Below are 23979 nucleotides of genomic sequence, written 5' to 3' on the forward strand. Positions count from 1 at the left end.
TACGCTGATCTAACTAGTCCTTCCTCTGAGACAATGTCACATAAAGCCGAACTTCCTAAATTAAGCTAAAACCAGTTACTAGGAAAAAAAATGAATTTCCCTAAACACTAGGAAATGAGAGAAACGCCATTACGCATGGAAAAGAAGGACATTTAAGTTATTATCCTTTCCAAAGCTTTGTATTATAATTGTCACTCTTACAATAACACCTATATAGAGCAATTCAGATAAGAACCCCCCTGAGATAAGCATTGTGCAAGGTCCTTATAGTATGAGGCAACCCCCATAATAGCAAGAAGATTAATGTTGAAGAGACTGAGGTATTTCGTAGCTGAACACCCTGTCAGTAAAGTTGGATAATAAGCCTTCTTTTCACACGCCACCTGCCTTCAGCGAAGGAGGATGAATTAACCTGCACGGTGCACCGCATTAATGACTTCCAGTATTCAGGCTGGGTCACTTGGGATAAATCTGCATGGGAGACCTCAGGCAGACATGAACTCACTTGCCAGGGCTCAGAGCAGGTAGGGCATAAGCCAGCTCTGACCCGAAGGCTGCGCGACCACGTTAGCACGGTGCTGAGGTCACGTTCCTCTGCATGGCTGGTGTAACCGAGGGGAGAAAGCAAAGAGCAGGGGGAAAAGGATAATTCTGTAGACAGAGAGAATAGAAGAAGAGGGTGTTTAGTGACTTTCCTAAGATCACACAGAGGCACTGGCTGGGATGACAAGGGCTACCAAGATGCCGAGGGGACTGGAACACCTCTCTGAAGAAGAAAGGCTGAGGGATTTGGGTCTCTTTAGTCTGGAAAGAAGACGGCTGAGGGGGGACCTTATCAACACTTATAAATACTGAAAGGGTGGGTGTCAGGAGGATGGGGCCAGGCTCTTTTCAGTGGTGTCCGGGGACAGGACAAGAGGTAACGGGCACAAATTTGAGCATAGGAAGTTCCACCTCAACATGAGGAGGAACTTCTTTGCTGTGAGGGTGGCAGAGCCCTGGCACAGGCTGCCCAGAGAGGTGGGGGAGTCTCCGTCTCTGGAGACATTCCAAACCCGCCTGGAGGCATTCCTGTGCCACCTGCTCTGGGTGACCCTGCTCTGGCAGGGGGTTGGACTGGGTGATCTCCAGAGGGCCCTTCCAAGCCCTACCATTCTGTGATTCTGTGACAACAGGGCATGGTAAAACAAGACAGATCTCCTTTTCTGGAGGGTAATCAACCCAACATCGTCTGACCTGGGTTTGGAAAACATGTTGTACAGACCAAGCATTTATCTCCTTTTCTTTCTGACTGTGCTGGCTGCAACTTTGCCAATCTTGTGTTTTTCTTTATGCATTTCTTTATGATTTCCCTATTCCACCACCGGAGCCTGGGGTGAAGCGTTAGATACCGGTGGGGAAGGTGAGTGCACGCAGAAGGAATGCAAGTGTTGGAGGAAGCTGGGCTGCCAAACAGCGTCTACTGCTGAAGGGTACGTTAGTGCTGACACACTGGGTTATTTCTGCTGTGATATTACCCGGGTGTCTAATTAAAGACAAGGTTAAAGACGCAGCCCGAGATTTAAAGTTGTGAATACCTACGAGCAGAGATTTCAGACTTTGCTTTAGTGTTTAAAAGGTCAGAAGCTTTATAGCTCGTGCTAATCTCCACTGAGATGCACCTCAAACACCCTCTCAGGTAGCACAAGCCCAGCTTTAGGACACTGGGACAGCAGGGAATCATTCCCCTGCCAGGGCTAATCAGAAAAGGTTGCACTAATGAGAAACTTACTCAGATTTTTCAGACTTAAAAATGGTTGGTAAAAACATTGTTGGTTTTTTAATATAGGAAATCAAACAGGGTTTTTTTATTGCAATCAAGTCAGTGCATTTTTTTAATGCATAAAGTGCAGGGATAAATAACATTTTTCCATTAGGCTTTATTTGGAAATCAAAAGAAGTACAAAACCATATTTTAAATCTAGCTACTTATCCATGCCAAAGAGCATGAGTCACACACGATGGTATTCATGGAGAAGCCAGCAGAGCTTGGAGAAATATCTCAGTATAAGGTTTCGGTTCCATATCCAGAACCAGACAAACCAAACTGTCTAGAGGGTGAAATCTGAGAATAACAACAGTGGTCAAGATTTTCAAATTTGGGGAGATAATTTCTCTCTGTGGGACTTCGATAAAAAATAATGTCATTGCTTGAAATTTTGACTCCTGCAAAATTTCCAAGAAGTTAACAGGCACCAGAGGTGTGGACTGCCACGGAAACTGGGGTGGGATTGAAGTACCTACCTGTGGGTGTCTGCACGTGAGCTAGGGACTATACTCTCATTAAACTAAATACGGACGGTGTCTGCAATAAAGTCATAGTCAATGGAGTCTGGAAATGACTCAGACAACTATCAGGTGACTCCTTCGGGGTGAGTGAAATTATGCTGAAGGCTCCATGGTCTGTGTTAGCTGGACCTCCATTGAGTATAAAGGGAGCATAGACACTTAGACCACATGTACACACTGGCACTTGTGTGTTTTAGTGTCTAACTGAATCCCTTACCAGACGTTTAAATATGGACCGTCTGTAGTCAAGATGTCTCAAGCTACGACTAAACCAGTTGCGTCTCAGGTACACCCACTCCATACAGAGGTTACTCCTTTGGGCACACCACGCTTCCCTTGCACATCTACTTCTTCACAGCAAGGAAACTGAGGGTCTCAAAAAACCCCTGAACCAAACCCCAGAGGTGAACACCCTAGCTCAAAGCAAAATGCCAGAAGAGTTCCCAGCTCTGTCCACATGGACAACACAACCCACTCTCAAGCTGCAGTAATTACCTTACCATGCCTTGTGTCTACAGGTAACAGGCTTGAATCCTGAGTTTGAAGTTTGAACTCCAGCCATGGGAGAATGGAGCCAGCACTAACACTGACAGCCGCTTTGCACAGTGCTGGCATGAAAGGTATGAAGATTCCTGACCAAAACCACTTTCTATCATGCTGTTTCCATGAAAGCCAGTCTTGGAAACCAAACATACACAAACACTGTCCTACCAGTCCTTGCAGCCTCCCCTGGCACGTCTTAGAACTGGCCCAAGCTTTAAAATATTTTTAAGAACTATTCAGGTTTTGTTTCTTTTTCTTTTTTTTTTTTCTCCTTTTTTTTTTTTGTTCATTCATTTTCACAACCTGTTTCCCATGGGCAAATTGCAACAGAAGCCTGCTCACTAACTCTTGTTACATGGACCTTTAAATCTCTGCAGGGTGACATTGGAAATCAAGGGTTTCTTGTGTTCATAAAGAGCCCTGCAATATCTAATCTATATAACAAAGGACAGGAAGGGAGGGAAAACCAGCCCTGAAGTCCTCAGAGTTAAATGTCCGAAAGGGTGAGGAACGCTGACGGAGGGGGAGGCGTGTGTCTGCAGCCCAGCCAGCGATTGCAGCGATGCTATAACCAAGATTAAGCCAGGCTTACACCCAGAGCACTCGGCGTCACCCTCGCAGTAAAGGACATCAAAGAGTACATACGATGACGAGGGCGCTCAACAGAGCATAGCCTCTGGCAACACATAGGCAACGTGTTGAAAAATGAAAGAAAATGAAGTGACTGGAGGGGACAACTGGCGTTCAGGGCTGCTTGGCTCTGCATTTTGCTCTGCTGTTCCTGGGGTCCAGCTTCCTCAGGAGCTGGGGCTGAAGAGTTGACCACTAAGCCATGTGTGCCCCTCGCCCAGCCCAGCCACACCGACCTCTCGTGATCCTGCAGGGATGCTCTGCAAAGGCACAGATTAAAGCCTGGAGATGTTTCGTGGGAAGGGGTGGGCCTCACCGAATGTACAGGACATTTTTATAACCCTGCCCCTCGGGCTGAGGCTGAGAAAACAACAACGAAGCCAATCACAAAGGGTCGCATTGCCAAGTAAGGCAGTTGAGACTAATGATATAAATACCCTTTGAACAAGACATCTTTATCAAGAGAGGAAGTATTAAGAGCTACAGTGACCAGGCAACACGGGAGAAAAGAGGATAAAGAGGGACTGAGATAAGGTTAATGAAGAATGACAAATAGAGCCAAGTGGCTTTTTCCTGTTTTAAAAAAAAAAAAAAGCCCCTTCTACTTATCGAGCTCAAGGACAAAGTGGGGACTTTCCTCAGCCAAGGAGCTGAACAAAATCAGCCCCAGCAGCAAAAGGGAACTGAAGCCCAAGTCCTCTCCCTTACCAATGTGGGGTGAAGCTCTGGTCCAGCCACAGGTCATCCTGCTCCTCCTGGGAAGCCCGCAGAGGATAACATGGATTATTCCCACGGGGCACGGACAGCCCCGGGCAGTCCCTGGCAGTGCGCCAAGGGCTCCGGGCACGGCTGCTCCTGCTCTCCCTGAAGCCAGGGAAAGCCAAATGCAATCAGGTCCAGGTTCAGCCCTGCAAAAACGTATTTGGTTGCCTAGACATGTCATTTTGTTATTCCAGAAAAGTTCCAAGAAATAAACTGAAAGGATTAATTGAAGAGCAACAATTAATTGAAAGCAGAGTGGCATTTTCTGGCTAACAGACCCTGTTGCACTTGCAGCAAGATTTGTTTTCATCTCTCTGTGGTGTGGTCTTAATTCCTAATAATTGAACTCCCTACAGCCATTTGCAAGCAAACCTCCCTGGCTGTCACCCGACCCGAACCTCTCCACTGATGACTACCTTCCTAGTGGATGGAAAATGCCGCGCGCTCGGCAGCAGTGCTGGGAGACAGGGAAGAGCCCGTCCCAGTAACTGGCTGGCTCAAACAAAACTGAAGCCAGTGGAAAGAATCCAAATTACTTTCGAGGACGCTGGCTCGGGGCTTTTGAGGTTTCAGGCCAAGACGACAGCGCTAGTTGTCACAGAAGCAGAGCAGGTGTGAAGGTCAGGGAGAGATTTAAATGATAGCACCCACTGCCTGTTGCGCAGCCGTCCTGCAGAGCAGAGGCTGCATACCGCCACACTGCCTTGCTAACGAGCGAGCTTTTGCTAATCAGTGTCAGGACTCTGAGACCAATCATAGGCCTTAATTAATTGACGTGTCCAACCTGACCTCCCTGGACCCATGCCGTAAGCAGGCTTGTCTCCAGTCCCATCTCTGGCCCCATCTCCTCCTGCTCCTGACCAGGCTGCCTGGATGGACCCTGACCTTGACTTGTCTGATGGCCACTGGATGGTCAACAGCGCTGGTCTTGGTCCACCTGTGGCTGTGCCCTGTTGGGGACAGCACTGCCCGTGCTGGGATCACCCTCAACTTCCAGCTTGTCTTCCCTCGTGCAGCAGCCCCACTCTTACTGCTCCTGAGCAGGCATTTTAGTGTCGTAGAATCACAGAATCATCTAGGTTAGAAGGGACCTTTCAGATCATTGAGTCCAACCATCAACCTAACTCTGACAAAGCCACCACTAAACCATGTCCCTCAGCACCACGTCTACACATCTACCTCCAAGGATGGCAATTCCACCGCTGCCCTGGGCAGCCTGTTCCAATGTATGATAACGCTTTCAGTGAAGAAATTTTTCATAATATCCATCCTAAACCTCCTCTGGTGCAACTTGAGGCCATTTCCCCTTACCCTATCACTTGTTACTTGGGAGAAGAGACCCACCCCCACCTCTCTACAGCCTCCTTTCGGGTAGTTGTAGACAGTGATAAGGTCTCCACTCAGCCTCCTCTTCTCCAGACTAAATTACCTCAGTTCCCTATGATTACAACCCCTAGTTATGATTTCTCCAGTGGAACATATATCTAGCCTACATGACGACCCCATGAGCAGCTAATGACGGCTCTTGCAGGCATCCCAAAGTGCTTTCCATACCCTGCTTCACCAACCTTGCCAGCTTCAGCATGCTTGCAGCCTTCCTGTGAGCAAGGCAGCCGGGCAGAGGTCTCCTCACTGCAAGTCAAATCAAGACATCTGACCTTCAAGAGCACCTTGAAGACATATGGATATTCTCCAGATGAAGATGGATTCAGTTTCCAGGCCAGCCAACTCAATACTCCATCTAAATTTAAGATCTGAAGAAAGTGGTCAAGTGAAAGCTTGGATTTCCATATAGATATAATCAGGTTAAAAATAGAGTGTTATGTCATTGTAAATTGTATGTTATATATAAACTAAACCAAAACAAAACCAAAAAAGCTTCATATACACACATCCGTGCACTTTCATGGTTTCTTCTAGCTCAGCTCAGACAAGAGGACTTGGGCATTCCTATCGTTCAGTCTCAAATTCAGATTTGGGAACATTGGATATGCCATTTCTAGCCTAATTTATCCAGCAATAAGGTAAGGTTGTAATGGCCCATTTCTTAGAATTGCTCTCAGTCATAGGATATTATTGGTTTATGTGTTTAAAACACAGATTGATACTCGCTTCAGATGATGTGCAGGTAGATCATCACCTGAGAAGCGTATCTGAATAGCAAATTAAGAGCATTAATACTAACTTGCGTTACGATAAGGCTGAAAAAAAATTGGAGAAAGGGTTAGTGGCAATAAAATGATGGCTGGGGAACTCTTAGTAGCTGTTCTTTGCAACAGGAAGACCTCTTGCGGGAGCTGCAGAGGGACTTCCTAGCTCTTACCTCTAGACAATGAAACACATTACGCTGAAAAGTGGTGGTTGCCAAGAATATCTGAAATGAAATAATTCCACGTGGCATCCTTTGTGTTTCCACATGGAGCCTCTTTTGACCTCTAAAAGCTAGTCCTTCTCATCGCTGTTATCCCATGCAGATACAAACGATCTTCTCTAGATCATTTCACGAGTGTATACGCTGAGACGCAGCTTCAAAGCAGCCTGTTCTTCACAAGCTGCAATGTCCAGCGCAGGCAGGCCTGCGCCTTCCCGCACAACCACCACATCACTCAGGATATCTGGTAATAATTTGTTCCAATAACATTTTGAGTACTCTTCTTAACAATAATTTAATTTTGTGTTTTAATCAAAAAAAAAAAAAAGCAGATGTAGGCTGCAGCAGAACAATACCCTGCATGAAATACCTTCTGAGCTCCAGACAAACATGTTTTAATAGACTTCCCTTGCGTATCATTTAGGAAGATTTTCAAATGTACAGATGCTATCCAGTTACCAGCACTCCACTGGCAGCTGCTTCACAGACCTTTTCTACAGCAAAAATAAGCTATCAAAAAAATGACAGCACAAGAAAAATATGTCCAAAATGATAGCATTTGGTGAAAGTGCCATCTGCTCCTTGAAAAGCAACAAGCGTTTAATATCCTGTAGTCACTCTCGCTTCTCAAGCTTTTTACGGATCTGAAATATTTGCGGGACAAAGGTCCCAGAAGTCCCAGGCGAGGGGAGAGATCCGCTGCTGCAAAAACAAACCCAGAACTACGCAGCTCATCCACGAGACCAGCAAAGAAATGCCATTTGCTCCCCTGTGCCCGTGTTTAGACCTGCCCCCTTGCTCAGCGAAGCCCCCTTCCTTTGGACCCTTCCCTCCCTAGAGAGAAGGGGAGCTAGCTTAAAATGCACGGAAAAAGTCTGGAAAATACTAACTTGTCTTACTTCACGCTGCGGAAGGATTTTACTGTAAAGAGAGGAGAAGGACCCAACAGATCCGGACATGTGGAAGTGCTTCTTTGTCGACCCGAAGGTTTTATGGAAGCTAAACCAGGCTTATTATTGAATTTCTTTTTGTATGCTGTAAATTACTGAAGAGAGGTCCCAGATTTCAAAATCCGGCCTGGATTTCAACCTCCCAAAGAGCTGAGCTGATAGATTCTGTGGTTATAGTTCAACTCCTGTCAAGGAGCCAGTTGCAAAACTGGCATGTGGTTCCAGCCTCGGATTTTGATTATTTTTGGACCAAGAGCCGGGTGCGTCTGGAGCTGGGATTTTACATTATGTCTCTATTAAGTAACACTTTGCAAATGCTCAGCCCAGAAGGAGAGAGTACATTCCAAGGGGCACAGACTGTTTTAAAATTACATTGTTTTCTAAGTCTCAGGTTCCCATCTACTGCATCATCAGGACCTGAGCAGCATTGAGAGCTGCGCGCAGCTGGGCAGGAGCCGCCTGCAGCCCACTGCTGGAGCATCGCCCTCGATGGAGCCGTCCCACACCTCACCCGAGTCCTCTTCTCCCTCTGCCACCCTGCAAAACCTGACCCGTCACCAGAAAATTCTGCATGGGTGTCCCAAGGATGCGATCAAACTGGCCACATCATGCCTCTAATGGCAAAACGGACCATGGGACTGCGAACCTCTCTGTGAAATCCCACCGTGGGGCTGTGACCAAGCTAATGCTTCTAACCTATAATGCTTACATAAAATACTTCAAGGGTGGGTGTCAGGAGGATGGGGCCAGGCTCTTCTCAGTGGTGCCCGGGGACAGGACAAGAGGTAACGGGCACAAACTTGACCATAGGAAGTTCCACCTAAACATGAGGAGGAACTTCTTTGCTGTGAGGGTGGCAGAGCCCTGGCACAGGCTGCCCAGAGAGGTGGGGGAGTCTCCGTCTCTGGAGACATCCCAAACCCGCCTGGACGCGTTCCTGTGCCACCTGCTGTGGGTGACCCTGCTCTGGCAGGGGGTGGGACTGGGTGATCTCCAGAGGGCCCTTCTAACCCCAGCCAGTCTGTGATTTGGTGATTCTGTGAACCTTGTGCCAGCCCTCCCTTTCTTCATCGTGCCAGTCGTGCTCCAAAAGCTGAGCTTTAACAAGGGACTTTCCCCACATAAAACCCTCTGAGCAAAGCAAACCCCATAGCAACAAGCTCTGGGTGCGAACGATGGAAAGAGGGAAAGTGGGAAATCTGGTGACCTTCCAGGCCGAGTGCCTTTTCGGCCGAACTCTGTGTGATGATGGGTGGATGAGGGGAATAACAGACCTGTGGGTTTTAATTCTGCCATAAAAGAGCCCCTGATCTTTGATCAAAGCAATGGGAAAGCCTCTGCATGGCATTTATTATCTCTAAGTTAATCTGTCTTAAGGGTCTGAAAAACACATTGCATCTGCGGTAACTTTTACTATTTCTGGCCATGTGAGCTTTGTCACTAACATGTCTGGAGCTCTTGAAAGTGCATTCAATAAGCATGAACTAATCCTCACGCTAGCCCAGTGAGTGAGTGTGGGTGAGTATCCCATAAAATGGCTCGTGACCCCTTTGAATCATACCCCAGGGACAGGGCGGGTGCCGGTATTGTGCATTTTCTGCATATTCAACAAAATAAGGATTTGGGGGTTGCCCACGTCCCTGCGGCTCCCTCCTATCACGTGCACCACTTATAAGGCAAAAGGCACAAATCAGTATTTCCTCAGAGAGGGGTCACAGAGGCACAGACAGGAAAAAGTAGTTTCTCCCACGGTAGTTCAAGAGAAGAAATCTGTCTCCTGCCTTACAGAGCTCTGTTAATCACCTGTCCCTGCTCCGTCTTACCGCTGATGAAGTCAGTGTGTCTAATCAAACTTGATCTGAAGGAATTGCGATTCACATCTTACCTAAAGTGACTGCCAGGGTTAAGCAGTCTTTTAAATATGGAGTTCCTTGAAATACTGATACGTACGGATGTTACTCAATAAAGATCACTCTTCTAAAATTATTACCCATATTAATTACAATATGATTTCTTTCTCTTCCCCTCCTGCCTGCTATAAAGTGCTAACAGAGCTATGAGAAAGCGAAGTGCTTTTTAACTCTGGATTGCAAACCATCAACACAGCTGCAGATTCATTTCCAGTTGCAGATGCTTTCTGGCTAATGAAGTTAGAGCCAGAAGAAATGCCGTTGGGCTTTGATGTTTTAAACAGTTTACGGGCCTGACTGTTGGAAGGGGAAAAAAAATAACCTTTTATTTGTACTTTGGGCAAATTAATTTTTGAAATGGCTGAAAGGCAGACAATGAGCCTTGCACTATCATGCTTGCAGAGGTTGAAGCTAAACATAAAAACTTCTTGGACGGGAGCCTGAAGTGCTCCCCGGGGAATAATTGTGCAACAGCAGAGGGATGAACTAGATGATGAAATAAATCTTTTTTACCATTACTGTCTGTGATTCTAAAGTTATTAGAGTGCTACTAAGGACATGATAGCAGGAAAGATTTTTAAGACTCTTGTAAGACTTGCGAAACAAAAAAAAAAAAAAAAGGCAAAAAAGCCCAAAAGCAAAAAGTTGTAAAAGCCAAAGGCGCTGCCAGGCTTGCTGTGCAGTTCAGGCAATATAGCAATTCTATGAATTTTTAGAATTCACCAAAACCACTGGAAAAAGGACGGAAGAGCCAAGTGACAGTCTGCAAAGCGGGAAAAGGCTTGGGAGCTGCCATCAGAGTGCATGTCGAGGTAGGAACCAGAAGCAACTGAGGCAGTGGAAAACAAATCTCCTGCCTAAAGGACGAAATCACGCAACGGGCTTGTGAAGGACAGGACACCTCTAGTCTGCTTGCTCCCGTTCATATCGTATTTTCAGTGATCAGAGCAGGTGGATGGAAAATTACCCATTGCCTGGAGGCAACTGAGTTGGATGGCCAGGCTGGATGGGTCTTTGAGCCACCAGGTCTAGTGGGAGGTGTCCCTGCCCAGGGTAGTGGGGTTGGAACTAGATGATCTTTAAGGTCCCTTCTAACCCGAACCATTCTATGATTCTATGATTGAGTGTCTCCAGATGCCAAGGGTAGGAAACAGGGGGCAAGGAGAGTCTCCCAGCTCAGAGCTGGGGTCCTTGAGCTCCACAGGGAAACTGTGAGGGATGTGAGAGGAGCAGGAAGGAAAAGGAAAGCAGGATCAAAGACCCTGTGTAGTTTGCTGCAGGTCAGAAAGTCCCTCAATTAGCTGAAATCTTGCTTCCAGACATGCCATGAGGGCCAGTGGAGATGTAGGAGCCTTTCTTCATTTCCTGGTGTTTGTGCTCTAGTGAAACTTGCATTCAAAAGACCTTTTGGACCATTTTGGTGATCTTATTATATGAAAACAGTTTGGGACTGCTTTGAAACTCTGTGCTCTCTCTCTGGCTCCTTTAGGAACCTCATTCACCATGCGCCAGAGCATCTTGGTGTCATCTTCCTTCCTTTTGATAGGCAAGGTAATCAAAAAGATTGGATAAGGCTTGGTTTTTCAGAAGTAAGAAGAGGTGAATTACGGGCAACAGTGTACAATGAGTGAGAAGGAAATTCTCAGGGAAGAGTGACGGAAGAGAGGGAGTGGAGCCATGGTCAGAGCTCATGAGGTGCAAACTCATAGAAAGCAGTGAAAAACAGATAAGTGATTTTTGAGTCTTGGACAGCAAGGTGGTGTCTGTGGAAGTGAGTAGGATCCTATCGCCCAAATTCCTGGAATAAGAGTCACCCAGATATCATAAGTTTTCTACACGTGAGGATCCTCCAAGCATGTCGAGATTTGCAAAAAACCTGGCTTGCAACGTATTTCCCCTAAATAGTCTTGCAACGCTGTGAAGAACAACCATGAAAAACCTTTCATGTGATTTAGGTTTTTTGAAGGTGGTGGTGGGGAAACTTCTCCACCCACAAACACAGCATCAAATCTTGCTCAGTAAAACAGCGCTATCCTTGAAACATGTCTTTAATGTGGGGGCTTCACAGCACATGGCATCAGCGCTGGAGGAGCACATGAACCTTGTAAGGTGAAGGAGAAGATAAGAAGCAACAGAGGGAAAAGTTAGTGCTGTGAGCTGCCCAGGCGAAGCAGACGTACTGTGGCTTTGAGATTTATGCTACAATATCTTGCATGGCTTTGAAAAGGTCACACATAAAGGAAGAAAATGGTTAGTAGTTAAATGCTGCAAAAAGCATCTGAGAGGAAACAAGTGGACAGGAAGGGATGGAGGCCTTTCTGGTAAAGGTCCCAGGGATTTGGGACAGAGGCGGGCACCTACAAATAGTGCCACAAAAACAGGAAAACCTCTTTGAAGGTCGAAGCAATTTTCCTGTTCCTGAAGCAATACAGAAGGGAGTTGGTGGAAGCAGGCATGCCTGTTGGTGAATGTGGTGGGTTCTGCTTGTGTTACATGTGGTCAGAGGGTCAGAACAACACCAAACGTGGAATGAGATATGAAGCACAGGTTTCCTGACTTCAAGGTGGTTTCCAGAGCAGGTGATGTGATACTGGGCCATGTGTCCAGAGTGGTGTAGCCAGCATAAAAAAACCCCACTCATATAATCACAGAATCATAGAATCATTTAGGTTGAAAAGACCCTTGGGGTCATCGAGTCCAACCATCAACTCCACTCTACAAAGTTCTCCCCTACACCATGTCCCCCAACCCCACATCTAAATGAGCCTTAAACACATTCAGGGACGGTGACTCCATCACCTCCCTGGGCAGCCTGTTCCAGTATCTGACCACTCTTTCTGGGAAGAATTTTTTCCTAATGTCCAGCCTAAACCTACCCTGCTGCAGCTTGGTAGCTCTCCTTGCAAAGAGAGGAAAGGGTGAAGGTATTGAAAGGGGGAATGAAAAGTGAACTTATAAAATACAACGAAAAGATGCAAAGGCCCATAAATGTGCAGAGCTAGGCATGGCCAAACAGGGACAATTTCAATTTCACTTTTTTTTCAGTACTTCATTTAGTTAGTTTCCTTAATTTATTTGGCCTGAGGCACAGTAAGTCAAGTGGCAGAAGGCAAGGAGTGACCGTGCTGGGGCCCATCCCAGGTCTGCCTCATGGTTAGGACTTGCATTTTTCTTTGAGGACTTCCCAATTCTCCCTCACATCAATGGCTTTCACTGGATCCCAAAAAATCAGAACAATTCTCAGAGATGGGCAGAATCCCTAATGGCGTGCTGCGGAGCTCACATCTGACTCACATCTCTTTGAATTTTAAGAGGAAATAAAGTGTGTTTCAGGCTGACCTTTTAAATCTATCTATAGTACTTTGATGTTGCTAGACCAGAATCTGAGTACCTTCCAAATTTAACAGTTTTAGCTGTCAGCTACCTTTCCAAAACAGGAAAGTTCTGCTCTCCTGTAACTGAGCTAAGAGCCTTCAGCTCCTTTTAGAGACAATGGAGAGAAACAACATTATTCAGTGATTCATCTGACCTATTTTAAACATCAACTTTAGGGAAACTTGAATTGTGACCTACAAAATGGCTTCTCCTCTCCATTGACTGTGAAGAAGTGTTTATCACATCGTGGACATCTGCATTTACTCAGCCCAAATTGCATCCAGAGAAGCTAAGGCCCAGACTAATTCTCTTTATTTCATTGGAGTTTGACATTTAAATGTCTTCCAAATCCGTGAGTGGTTACACAGACAGGAGAAGTAAATCCAGGTCTGAATTCCAGTCTAACCTCTGATCACTGGATTATCTTCCTTCTGGGTCTGGTATAAAATGACAAATGGTTTGGTTTTAGCTTATCTTTCACTTACAACTAAATTCTCCAGACAGGTCAATATGGTTTGAATTCCGTTCAACAGAGTGTAAATATCCCCAGAAGGTCAAATCTCACTATTTCCTCCATGTTAGAATTCTTGCTCAGAATTAAATTGTCTGATCATTTAAAGCTTAATCCTAACTCTAATTTGTCTCAGATTTACACCACACCAAATCTATCTGAAATCACATCTGTCCAGATTATTTAGCTTCAGATATTTACATTTGAATCTTGACAGAAAGCTCTACAGCTGTTTGAGCTGTCATCTTCTGCCGTAGGTTAGATGAAGTTGTACAATAGGGTGAAAATGGTTTATAGAATTTCTTTGTAGTGATATCATTCAGTTATTAAAGTTTACAGTTAATTTCTCTTCTAACTCAACTAAAACACCGTATTTCCCAGGGAAAACAATCATCTTGCCTTTCTTTTCCCTTCATGTATGCCCGTCCTCCTCCGTGCCGATTTTCTCTCCTCTTCTACTAGAGCTTTTCTCCTTCACTGGGGAGGTGGAAAGGGGGTTTCCACCCACTTCTGCCTGTAGCTGAACCACAATTCCCGTAATGAAGAAACAGATGTCCAGTCCATCTTTTTTGTCCGTTTTTTCTTTGCTGCCTTCAGACCCCTTCTTCTCCAGTTATCCAACTGCGTATGCAGCTCTTCCTGGTATTGCCTTCAAAATGCTTTGAGCGGCTCTAGAGCTCTAGAGCTCTCCTGTCTCAGATCCTCTGCTCCCTAACTCCTGTCAGCTCTCAACTACACGTGTCTCCGCTCAGTGACTCTGCCTGTTACTGAGGCTCCCTCCTACTGTCCTTTACGAGATACCGGTTAAAGGTTCTAAGATCTCGGCAAACTCAAGCTGTAAGATAGTGATGTTCCTGATGTTCAGCTTTCTGCTGACATACTCTTGGAAACTTCGCTCATTCCTGGGTTGAAACAAGGAGATGAAAGAAATTGTTGCACAGGTTAAAAGAAAAAGCTAGCAACATTTTGGGTAAAAAAGATGCTGTTCTAGTGCTGCTGGATTTGAAAGAGCTTATATTTTAGCAGACCAGGGGTTTGCAGCAGTCATATTTCTCTTATTGATTTCTAAAAGTCTGCCTAAATCTGACCAATCTCTAAGCTCTCAGGAACAAAAAAACCCAACAACAAACAAACAACTTATATTTGCTCTACAGAAGCTTCTTCTGTGCAAATAGCTACCGTCTTTGAAGAGTTTGTCCTTTATTGCACATGCTCAAACCTTTCATTTTTTCCCATGTGCTCAAACCATTTACACTCCTGACAGTGTGGTGAGAACCAGAGCCTGGCGCTACCCTGACTGCAAAGGCATCCAATCCACCAGAACTCTATGACTGCTCCAGCTGAAGACGACAGGGACAAACATTGACTTTCCCAACGATGAAGAGCTGTGGCTGGTGCTGGAACCGAGGGTTGGGACTTGGTATCTGCTCTGCTCTGGGTGACCCAGACTCCCAGGAGCACCAAGAAAGAAGCATTTCAATTCAATGTGAAAATGTTTAAAATAAGAGTAGGAAAAGGGAAAGGATTGTCAGGCAGCTGGAAATTTGGGATTAGGAAGAAGTGACAGAGAAGTTCAGAAGGATCTAAATTTTCATGTGAGACCGTGACTTGGGGGCTCTGGTTCGAGACAGGTAGTCAAAAATAGAGATGTGGAGTCAATGCAGAGGTGACATATAGGCTGAAGACGGGAACACACGGGCAGGATATCCTCCTCTCCTATCTCTGTGCGAGCCAACTCAGACCCCTAGTGATAGGAACCAGCCCAGGTGAAGGGGTGGGCTTAAAAAGAGGAAGAAAAGCCAGCACAGAGGTAACTGGTTGTGGAAGGAGATGGGGACTGGACTGAGAAGCCTGGTGAGTGAGCCTGGGAGAAGAAGCTTTTGTATTGTATTCCTTGTCTTCTCCAAGGAACTTGCAGCTGCAGTTAATGTTTCATATAGGCAGGGAGGAGTATTTCCCACTAAAATGGGGCAGGGCTGGAGAAGGGTTCTGGTTTGGCACATTCACAGCAAACCTGCATACCGTGACTTCATGATTTTAATCTCTAATGCTTTCTTTTTTCTGGGCTTTTTGCTGTTTTATAGATCAGCTTCTCCCTACGCTAGACAGGCTGTCGCCAGGCAGAGGCCTGCTCTTGCCAGTCTCTTGGTCTAGCACTTTTATAGACACCTCTTGACTTTGACCTTAGCAGAAAAAGCTCTTGGTGTTTGGGCAGTCATCAGTCAAGAGGAAGGGTTGAACACCACCTGTCACCTTGTGGATAGACATAGTCTAGCAACTGGATCCTGCAAGACATGAATCCCATGCAGTTTAAGAGACTGGGGTCTTGTTTTCAACTTGCTGGTACCCAGCCCACACACAGCTGGTGGATGACACAAAACTATGATTTTGTTTGTGAGGAGGTTGCTTCCTCCCTCATCATTTGCGTCTTCTTGAGAATGGATTGCATCCAAACATGTTCTTATCTTCCTTCCCTTCCTAGGCTGGGCTTGCTCATGCCCATTGGTATTTGAAGAGTTGTTCAACACTCCAAAAGAAATGGAGCCAGCTTTGTTTCCAAGCTCCTATTACTCACCTTCTTTATCTCTTAGCTAAAAGCTTTAATGGATCTGTTTTGCTAGAGCATTTGAGGTTGGAGGCTATGAAGAACTTCAAAGGTATTTAATAGCAGCTTTGTCACTGATTTTGTAAAAAGACCACATAGTTTGATTAAAGGTAAACTCAGCTTGCAATACTGCACAGAACTCTGCTGATCTATTTTTACTGCATCACAAATAAAGCTGAGGAGAGGGGGAAATCCCACTGACTAAACAGGACGTGCGGGAAGGATGGAGCACGTCTCCCTCCCGTATTACCCAGGTACTCATTAACTCTCTGATAACCAGTTTAGACAACGCAAAGTGGAATGTCTCCAGCACCAGATGGTAGTGATGAGGAAGAAAGAGGAGCGCAGCATACAAGATAAAACTTGGCAGGAAAATATACACAGGAATTTCTGTTCGTTAGGGCAGAGATTGGGATCTGCGAGTCCTAAGTTTAACCATTCCTACGTTGGCAGGAAGTGTCTGAGAAGTATAAGGACAAAGACAACTCCCATCCCTGGATACACAGCTGGCCCACCCGCAAAAACCCAACCACCTAGTGATGCAGTTTCTGATTTAGCTCAAATGGTGGAGTGTCTGTGCTGTAAGACCACGGTCCACGTGTGCTGATGGCCAGTGTGGGTACCAGATGGATCCCTGCAGAACAGTTTAAGTTTGCAATCTCCCAACTGTTCCAAAGTTCAGAAATGTGAGCATCCTCTTGGCCCACGTGGCTTTAATTCGAGGTTGATGTACATTGATAAAACTTCCTAATTAAAACACCACCACGTGCTTTCTCCAGGGTGTCCCAGAGCTTTACAACATATTCTCATTCTGTGCCACAAAGAACATTCTTTTAATGTTTTTTTTTAATAAACAAAAGGCAAACTTAGGCAGTAGTAGTGTAAAAGGTTTATTCTTTAGAAATAATCAGTTACCTTCAATATCTCTCTGGATGCATGAAAGTAAGGCGTCGTAATGAGGAAAGTATTTTCCCAAACTAATGAAAAGTCTCTCTGCCTGAAGCAGAAGAATTTTATTGACAAGGATCCTATATAGGCTTTCATACACTCGCTGCGTAGATAGACAGATATTTTTGGAATGCATCTCCTGATGAGATATCAGGGCTGTTATTAATTCTGTCTGTCATTTTTATTGAAAGCCAAACAAATTGCATACAGTGCATGAAGAACAAATGTAAACCTTCAGTGGCAAGTAGTGCAAGAACCCCCAAGATCAAAGCAAGCCATGCTTTCTCTTTTACTATATTCTGACTTGGTAAGAACATTTCGCAGGCACGTACCATGCTCTAAGCAGCAAAAATACACGCAGAACTCAGAAGTTGCAGACTTTGATTTCCGTGTTCATTAAAGAGTTGTACTTGGTCTCCTGTGAAGTGTTGCGAGACCTGAAGCCGCCATATGTATTACATTCAGAGGGATCATGTGAAATAGTTCATTAAATCCTGCAGCCTGTTCCCAATTCACCTTCAACCTACAGGTCTTTCACAAAAGCAAGCGCGGGTTGCTGGGCATGTGGCTTCCTACGGCTTGTCCCTTCAGCACCAGGATCTCTGGAAAAATAAGGCACTTGAAAGCAAGCAACTAGAGTGAAGGGGCCGGTGCTTGGTACAGACGTAGCCAGAAGTCTCCCTGCACATCAGTCCAGAGGCTGCAATTCTCCCTGTATCACAAGGGAAGACATAATTACGGCAATTTGGGAACAGCTAACAACAGAGATGAGCAAATCAAAGCCAAAACCCAAACCGCAATAACCCAAGAAGGAGATATGGAAGTACCTTGGTCGAACCTAAGAGCGATCAAACAGGATTTTCTCAGGTCAGATGGGTACACGACCTTAGCAGTTACACCATGATGGTTCCGGAAACCACAAATCCCAGCTGGGTGCCAAACAGCCAGGGCTACCCAGGACTTCTCCCTGCTGCCCTGCGGTGGGGGAAATCGGTGTCCTGGCAGCCCCCAGCCCACGCCAGGTCACCCCTGGTGCTGGAGACCCCTCCGAGGCCGTGGCAGAGGCAAGGTGGTGATGCAGGGAACCGTGCCCCTCCCACCAGTGGCGGCTCCGAAGTAGTGGGGGATTGCATGACCTAGTGCTGACAATATTCCTAACTTTGTTTCCGGATTTAACTCTTTCATTCAAATATGCAAAATATTTCATACCTCAAACAGAGGATTTCTGCTAAAGCCTTCCATAAACTGACTTCACAGACTGTTTTTGTAATCTTTCCAGATTGCAAGAGTCAAAATGGGGAGGAAAAAGAGGGCGACGCTATTTTTTTATGGGTCAAAAGAAAAGATTCTTCTATTTCCAGATGTCTCACAGCCCTTTCAAGTGTAGAGGGAGATATTATGACAGCAGATGTTATGATTCTTGGCTTCAGAATCACATCAAAATAGTGTTTTATCTGACATCAAAAGAATGAGCTGTTTTATCGTCATGATGATGATGAAGATCTTGCGACTTCTCGGATTAGTATCAATGCAAATAAGGCAGCTATAGAGAACTAAAAAACCACACTTCTGTCCTTAGGCTTTATCTGTGGTTTATCAGCTTCTAAACAATCAGCTCTATGAAGAAAGAGAACCAAGACAGAGTTTATGGTCCGGATTAGTGCTTAATACAAATGAATGTACACAACTTTTTCACAAGCTTGAACCCAAGACAACTTTGAGATTTTGTCCCATAAGACCCCCAATTATTTTGATAATATTACACAAAAAGCCATACCCCAAAACTGTAACCTTAATTGAAGTTTTTATTTCTGGTGAACATTAAAATAAAGATTAAAGCAAGCGCGATGAAATAGGCCATCTATTTTGCACATAACTTATTGCAGATTCTTAGCATTGCTCAAGCAACGGTTTAATTTATAATAATTGGTTTTGGTGGACCTCCTCTAACTGGATTTCAGCAAAGCAATTGAAACGGAGCCATGTAGGGAATTATTAGCCCAAGGGTCTGGCTGAAGCAGAGACAAAAGGTGCTGAAAGGGGAACCATGAGGGTAGAGGGAGGTTACGAGCACAGCTTCTCAAGCATCACTCTTAGCCAGTCTTAACTAAATATATTCCCCAGCAACATTTGCACAAGAAGGAGGATCACATTAATGAAATTCACGGATGACACAAAGCTGGGAAGAGCGGCAGAATATCTCACAGGAAGAACTCAGGGAGCCGATTACTGAGAAATACCCTCAAGATATTTCATTATACAAAGCTTAAGATCATGCACTTAAAAGGGGATTGTGTTTCCTGAATGAGGTCTGGTGGAAACAAGGAGACAGAAAGTCTGTTTTTACAGTGAAGCCTGGGAAACGTGAGTTTCTAATGCGGATGTCTCCACAGTACCTACAAGCTCAGGTCCAGTTAATCTTTTTATCACTGGCAACAACAGCAGTGGCCACCGGTACTTAGAAAAAATATGAGTATTTCTGGGTACCCATTTGTAAACAGTTACTTCATTGGTACGATGAATCGAACGCATCTCACAGCTTCTTTCAGATTATTGTCTTATTTTTTATTCTTCTTCCTGTTAAATAATTAATCCCCACAGGAAGCAGGAGGCAGGTATTGAGTGGTTCATCCATAAAGGTGAGAGTGTGGCAATCCCCCTCCCGCTCGGCTGCGGCCAGAGACATCTCTGGGCATGGGGAGGAGTCCTGCCGAGCAAAGCTGCTCTCCTTCCACCTGCGGAGCTCACTCGGCCCAAGCCTTTATTTCAGAGAAAAGAGGTTTCAGTTACCCGCACATCTGGTGCCTTCCCAGCATGAAGGGTTGCCTTTCCCCCACCCACATGCTCTGGGAAAGCTTTTCCTGCCCTTTCATTGCCACAATGGTCGCTCAGAAGGGCTGGCTGAAGAGAAGTGCTCCCACACGCCTGGTGACATTTAAGCCATGTGGCAGATCCCTTTGCGCACGGATCCTGCTCCCACCCAAGACAATAGCAAACTTTGGTGGGTGCGGGATGAAGCCCAGTGTGACATTTTCTTCCACCCCACGCTTCTTTGCTGAGTGAAGCTTTTGTGAGATCCAGAGGATAGAAAACCCCTGTTGTTCCACCTGTTTCTGTAGCCTCTGGTCCCACGGCCAGTTGACCCTACTCTGCAGTGGTGCTTACCTCTCACATGCTCTTTTCCCTACCAACAACGAAACAAGCCCCTCTGTGCTCCATTCAGAATGAACCAAACTGCAATAAATTCAGGTAAAACATGACTTTTGGACAAGAGAATTTGGTGAATGCTGTTGAGACCTTCTCGCTCTCTACAACTACCTGAAAGGAGGTTGTAGCAAGGGGGGTTGGCCTCTTCTCCCAGGTAAAAAGTGACAGGATGAGAGGAAATGGCCTCAAGTTGTGCCAGGGGAGGTTTAGGATGGATATTAGGAAAAATTTCTTCACCAAAAGGATTATCAAACATTGGAACGGGCTGCCCAGGGCAGTGGTGGAATCACCATCCCTGGTGGTATTTAAAAGATGTGTAGATGTGGTGCTGGGGGACATGGTTTAGTGGTGGGTTTTGTCAGTGTTATGTTAATGGTTGGGCTCGATGACCTTAAAGACCCCTTCCAACCTAGATGAGTCTATGATTCTATAAGCCATAATATCATCTTCGAAGCATCCTTCCCATGGGGACCAGAACACCACCACAGGACAAGTTCTCTGAACCAGGGTCTGATTGGGAACTCATTAGAAAAATAACCTTGTATAGTAATTCACAGAAACCGAAACTTTGTTGAAACATCCTGATTTCAAAAAAGTTTTTATCAGAAAAGTTTCTTTGACCCAGATGGAAATTTTCAGCCAAAACCAGAGCAGGTGCCGTCTGCCTGTCCCAGAACGCCGAGACCAGCCAAGCCATTGGGTAGGCACCCTCTTTGCAGCAGCAAAGCACAAAAATACCAGTTGAAGAGGTTTTCCGAAGTGCACCTTATCTCCTCATTTTTAAGGATGTCCACTCTTTTTCACCATGGGAAGTTTTCTTTTCCAAGGATGGCCAGGAACAGAAAAAGAAGGATGCAGATGGTGGGAAAATACCAAAAAGGAATTGTTTTCTAGCTAGCTCAGGCTTAAACTCATCTAAACTACCCCATTTAAACACACCGCTTTCTGTATGATGGCAAATACAGTTCAACTTCAGCTCAGAAGTGGGACTTTATGTTAGAGAAGCCTTTAATGAACTTTTGCAAATGTGAACGTTTTTGCCCTCTTCTGCCCTGCCCATAGCAGTAAATACATCTGGCTTCACAGGTAAGGAGATGCAAAAAAAAAATAATTTAAAAAAATCTTCACGTGTGTAACCTGTGACAAATCACCAAATCATGATTATGTGGCTTAAAATAGTTATAGGTCATTTTTTAGGATAAGATGGAAAAATTTATTATACCTTATTACTGCTGTCACTCCAATAAGAGCTAACAATGTTCATACTCCCATCGCACGTCAATATTCCATGAACACGCTCTTTGTATTGGAGTTGGCCAGGCTCGCCAGAAAAATACTCTCTACTCACCGAATTGGCATGAACAGTGATTTCCAAAACTGAAACGAGTGCAAATGAGCAAATGTCAGTTGACATGTATCAGATACTTCCATTATACGTGCTATGTAAACGGAGTACTTTATATCATGATCATTTGCTTCGTGAAGCAACAGAAGTGTTTAACTTCTTGTAGATCTCTGCTGATGCATACTTATCTTTCAAATGGAATTTATTGTAAGAGAAATAAACATTGTCCATAAAAAGTTTGCAGATGAACGTTCATTGTCTCCCCTTGAGCCACAATCACTTAATTACTGTTCGAGATCTTTAGATAAAAAAGCAGTATGAGCCTGCTTCATGACTCAGCCTATTCTCATTTAGTTCAAAATCAATCCACACCCAAAGCACCACCGATAATTTTATCCTGGGAATAATCAGTGTTGCTAATAGCGTTTGGGGCATGCTAAGATGTTTCTTTTCTCTTCTCTTGTTTAATCATTTACCTATAAAAGCCCACGCTACCTTTAACAGCAGGCACGATGCACACGCAACCTAATAGTCAGTATGTGAGACAGGAAAAAACATCTTCTGGGTGGAAAAGATCAGGTTCCTAATTCTAATGTCACTGATTTATGCTTTTCCTGTGTACCTATAGATAACTCACAGCCTAAACTTCTCATGCGTGCTGCACACTGGCTTCAGATTTGGTTTTATGCGCTCATTTTAAGAGGCTTAATTTACTTCATCTCATAAGTTTTTCTTCTGTCCCTAGTAGAACAGGGAATGGAAATTAACAGTACTATTCACAAAAACCCTACGGACATGCACATCCATCCATGCGCGTATATACGCAGCAGCCCATTCCCTAGGACTCTTGCTCTCCTGTGATACAACTCGTCTTGCCCCTTTCACTCTTCGCTGCTCTTCTCTGTCCGCGCTTCCTTTTTGCTCCAGGGAACCAAAGAAGCTTTTTGCCCACCCATCATACTTGATCCACTCTTTGAAAACTTCTTGTCTCCAGGCCTGTGCATATTGCGTTGGCACGCTACCAAAACGCGCTAACAAATGGCAGATTAAGTGGAAACACGGAAAAGAATTTCAAGCATGTATTATACTTGCTCGGAGTTCAGCGCGCAACGTTTTAAGACGAGGGCTGCCCTCTAAACAGGCAGGCCTGGGAATTCAGCTGCAAAACAATTACAGATGCAAGGAAAATACCTTTCCTCTGAGAACGAAACTTGATGGTATTCCGCAGTCTTCAGCAGGCTAAATTCACTGTGTGCTCTGGAGGAGCCCGGCATGGTCTGTGCTTTCTCGAGACCTCCGTTTCCCTCTCCAGCACTATTCTCCGAGGGAGTCATATCATATTAACTAGAATTTTTCTTACGTCAACCTCTTAAAGATGCAGGAGTAGAAGACTGTAATCCTTTCCATTCACAACTGAAACAGCCCCTCTGTACCCATCTGCTGTTCTGCCTTAAGACAGGAGAATAATGAGGCACTCGATTCAGCTCTGCAGACTCTCAGCATTCATGATCAGCCGGACAATGAAATTTCTAGTGTTGTGCCTGTATATAGTTTAGTTACTCGTGTCTCCTCGATGAACTATGTTGGCTGCATGGCCGTCTTTCTCATGGTTTAAAGGTCTGGTTTAAAAAGCCCTCTTTGCAGCACCAAAGCACATACATAGACTCCGAATGCAGTTTCCAAACCCGCCCAGCAATGGCCCAGCCCCGCTCTGAATGAATACGTCGGCAAAATTACCACCAACTCAGGTGGGTGCAGGCGAAACAATGCTGAGCTTTAGCACAACAATTCTGCCCACGTTATCTGAGATTTGCTTTTCTTTCCAAAAGCAATCTGGACTGTTTGCATAGGGTGTACAGTAAAAAGAGACTCTCCCACCGCTGATTACATTAAACTTGCTGCATACGTATTTTTAAAAAAAAAAAAAAAACCAACAACTTGCTCAAATTACTCTAACTCGTTTGCCCTCTACACGACTCCACTCTGCCAGTCACCTTGAGAGAATAAAAGATCTCAGTCTACCGTCCAACAAAGCAGTCGAGAACATAGGACCAGTGGATGGGAAATATGGCCCGCAAGCCAGGACTGATGTTCTCAAGCCCACGTGATGTAGCGTGCACATCCATAAACCAGGAAGGGTATATGGACAGCAATTCCCAAATCAAAACGCAGAACATTTCTGCACTCCAGTGCTCCTCAAAAAAACGTAGGTCTCACTGTTGGCTTCAGAGGAACTTTTTTCTGACTGCATCAACTAAAAGAAAAAGAAGATGGACCTGATTTATGATGTTATACTGACTGGTTCAAATTCCTCCATAGGTCATTGACCCTAAAGTTAATAAAAAAATGTGACTCTTTAGTCTAATAGGTCATTTTCAGTTTTAACTAATCTGGGCTCATGACTGGCTCTGGAACGGCAACAATTACATGAAAGCTAAGATTGATTATTACTGTCCAAAGACACTGAGTAATTAAGCCTACTGAAAAAGACACA

Source organism: Chroicocephalus ridibundus, chromosome 1, assembly GCF_963924245.1.
Source record: "Chroicocephalus ridibundus chromosome 1, bChrRid1.1, whole genome shotgun sequence".
NCBI lineage: Eukaryota > Metazoa > Chordata > Aves > Charadriiformes > Laridae > Chroicocephalus > Chroicocephalus ridibundus.